This window comes from Gavialis gangeticus, unplaced genomic scaffold, assembly GCF_001723915.1.
Source record: "Gavialis gangeticus isolate Ggan-Ray unplaced genomic scaffold, GavGan_comp1, whole genome shotgun sequence".
NCBI lineage: Eukaryota > Metazoa > Chordata > Crocodylia > Gavialidae > Gavialis > Gavialis gangeticus.
Window position 1 is genome coordinate 159,354,977 of NW_017729032.1, and position 3,398 is coordinate 159,358,374.

The 3,398-nt window shown below is 45.6% G+C and overlaps 1 long non-coding RNA gene across 1 annotated transcript in view; it reads right to left on the reverse strand.

Annotated features, from left to right (window-relative positions):
• Positions 1 to 1,643: 1,643 nt before the first annotated feature.
• LOC109302435 overlaps positions 1,644 to 3,398 on the reverse strand; it is a 22,805-nt gene continuing 21,050 nt past the window's right edge. The window contains exon 3 of the long non-coding RNA XR_002098769.1: positions 1,644 to 1,653. This is a non-coding gene — a long non-coding RNA (uncharacterized LOC109302435). The remainder of the gene's footprint in view (positions 1,654 to 3,398) is intronic.

Consider the following 3,398-nt stretch of genomic DNA (forward strand, 5'->3'; position numbering starts at 1 on the left):
CAGGCAGACCTGGACAGGTTGGACAAATGGGCAGAAAACAATAGAATGCATTTTAACAAGGAGAAATGCAAAGTGCTGCACTGAGGGAGGAAAAATGTCCAGCACACCTACTGCCTAGGAAATGACTTGCTTAGTAGCATGGAAGTGGAAAGGGATCTTGGAGTCATAGTGGACTCCAAGATGAACATGAGTCATCAGTGTGACGAAGTCATCAGAAAAGCTAACTGCATTTTATCATGCATGAGCAGATGCATGACAAACAGAACCAAGGAGGTGATACTTCCCCCCTATCAGATACTGGTCAGACTGCAGTTGGAGTGCTGCATGCAGTTTTGGGCGCCACACTTCAAGAGGGATGTGGATACCCTGGAGAGGGTCCAGAGAAGGGCCACACGTATGGTTAAGGGCTTGCAGGCCCAGCCCTATGAGGAGAGACTAGGGCACTTGGACCTCTTCAGCCTCCGCAAGAGAAGGTTGAGAGGCGACCTTGTGGCTGCCTATAAATTCATCATGGGGGCACAGAAGGGAATTGGTGAGGCTCTACTCACCAAGGCACCCCTGGGGGTCACAAGAAATAATGGTCATAAGCTAGCAGAGGGCAGATTTAGACTGGACATTAGGAAGAACTCCTTCACAGAGTGGCCAAGGTCTGGAATGGGCTCCCAAGGAAGGTGGTGCTCTCCCCTACCCTGGAGGTCTTCAAGAGAAGGTTGGATGGGCATCTGGCTGTGGTCATCTGAACCCAGCACTCTTTCCTGCCTATGCAGGGGGATGGACTCAATGATCTATTGAGGTCCCTTCCGATCCTAACATCTATGAATCTATGTATGACCATGTCCAAATAGTTTAACTATGGCTATATCAACATGAGCTCTATACAAAGCTCAAGAAATGTGAGTTTGACTGGGCCTCCATAGAATTCCTAGGTTTTATCTTGTCAGCAGAAGGGGTTCAGCTCTACATGGCTTGGTTGAGTCATGAAGCATTCAAGATATCCAAAGGTTTATAGGATTTACAATCTTCTGTCTTCATTTCATTCCCAAATTCTCTCAAGTGGCTGTCCCAGTTATAGACATCCTGCACAAACGAGCCAGGTTTCATTGGCCCCAAGAGGCTCAACTGGCCTTCCAAATACTAAAAGAGGTTTTTATATCAGCACCCACATTGGTACACTCAAATCCAAAAACCTTTATTGTGGAAACAGATGTGTCAGATGTATCCATTGGGGATGTACTGTACTGCAGCATAAACATAAACATAACTAAACATAAAGATAAACATAAACATAACTAAAGATACATGATAACTAAAGATACAGCCTGGCACAAGGAGGGATAGGTTTGCTGCCCATGGCAGGACATCTGGATTGACGTGTAATTTTTGTTAGGCTGTAGGAAGGGAACACAGTGAACAGTGGATTTTGCTTTCCTTTTGAGAAATTATATTGTGCACTCCCATTAGCTGTCTGGTACACGGGGTGGGGGAAGCATCTGTCTGTATGTCTTCCCTATTAAGTGCAGCCGGCTAAATCATGGCCTCCTTAAGTGGATACCTGTATTCCCTATTTCCTCCACAAGTGTAGGGCCAGATGTAAAATGACTCGAAACATGTTTATTTGCTATTTGGGAAATCCGTAATTTTGCCACCAGGCAGCTGCTGGCACTGTAAATGTAATTTAGGAAGATAGGTATATTGAGCCATAGGGTTTCCAAGTATTTTTGAGTCCTGTTTCAGCTCTCTCTGCATGTTTATTTACTACTGTGTTTATAGCATTCATTAAAGCTTTTCAGTTTGTCTGAAAGACATCTGATAAACTTTCATGGATACTAATGTCCTGTTTTAATCTGGAGAATGGGTACAGCCAAAGGCAGCTTCAGTGTCACATTTCCCACACTATTCCCTCAGTATGTCTCCACTCTGTCCTAAAGGGGTTACTGTTGGGAGCCAGAGATCTTAAATTAGGTCCCATGCTCACATAGTCCTTTCACTGTTTTGCTGAGAATAACATAGATAACATAGATGCTCTTTAGGGACAGTTGTAGTGGCAAAACACCTGTTGTTAGGGTCTGGGCTGAAATCAACTTGTTTTGTCTAGGCTAGGGGTGACCAACCTGTAGCACAGGTGCCACAAATGGTGCTAGCAGTCTCTATGTGTGACATGGGAGATCAGGGAGGGGGCAGGCAGCACAGCAGCAGATACAGCAGGAAGCAGGAGGCTGAGCAACTGTTCAGGCAGGAGAAGGAGACTGGAGTGGCAGGGGGGGAGGGGGGCACACCTGTCAAAAGGTTGGTCCTAACTAGGCCACTGAGCCTCGTTAACACTTTTTGGCCACTAAGCAACTGTTCTAGATTTAAACTAAAGGTGAAGGACTCTGGTATCATACTTCCAATTCTACAAGTCATTCAGTTCCTCAGAACACATGCATACTTAAAATGATTAAAGACAAAGGTAAATGACTCTATCACTTGGTGATAGAAAGGTGCCCTACATTTGCATAGGCAGATGTGTTGTGTGAGACAGTAACCTGACTCCTGCCATCATGATGTACTGGTATGTTCAAGAAGCAGACATTTCCCCAAGGAGAATGGGAATGAAATATAAGCACTTCTACTATGGACCTGTTTTCAGTTGATTTGGGGGATCAGTAACTGTTCTGAGATTTATATTAATGTATTCTGCAGTGAGGTCCTGAACTGGAGTTTTGGTCATTTCAAAGGGATTTCATTTAAAAAAATTGGGCAGATCCTCACCTAGTGCAAGTCCATGCAGATTCAATTTACCCCTGCTGGGGTTCTGGCTAGTTTAAATTCCTCTGATAGTGCCTCACTTCTCTGCTGACTCTAATCACTCAATTCTTTGTGATGCCTCCAGAACAGACCATTGGCTGGGCAAACCACCTTCCAAAGCAGCAGTTGCTCACTTGGTTTCTCATTCTATGCTTCTCCCTGGTTTCTGCTGGGTGAACTGAGTGGGAGGGGACATTTCCTTTAACCACCTAATCAAATATAGACTGAGAAAGTAATGTAAAAAGTAATGGCTCACCAAGGGCGTCCGGGAATGCCTGCTTGCCAAAAAGGCGGCGTATGCCCGGTGGAAGGGGGGTGAAATCTCCAAAGAAGAGTATACCTCCTCTGCTCGGGCCAGTAGGTGAGCTGTTAGGAAGGCCAAGGCGGACATAGAGCTCAGATTAGCGTCCAAGATTAAGGATAACAAAAAGTCCTTTTTCAAATATATTGGGAGGATGAAGAAGGCGCCGGGTAATGTGGGACCCCTGCAGGATACGCTGGGCAATCTGGTGGTTGCGTCAGAGGAGAAAGCGGACCTCTTTAACCAATTCTTCACCTCCGTTTTCTTGTGCAGGGACCGGGACTTCCCTGCTGTGATAGAAGCCGGACTC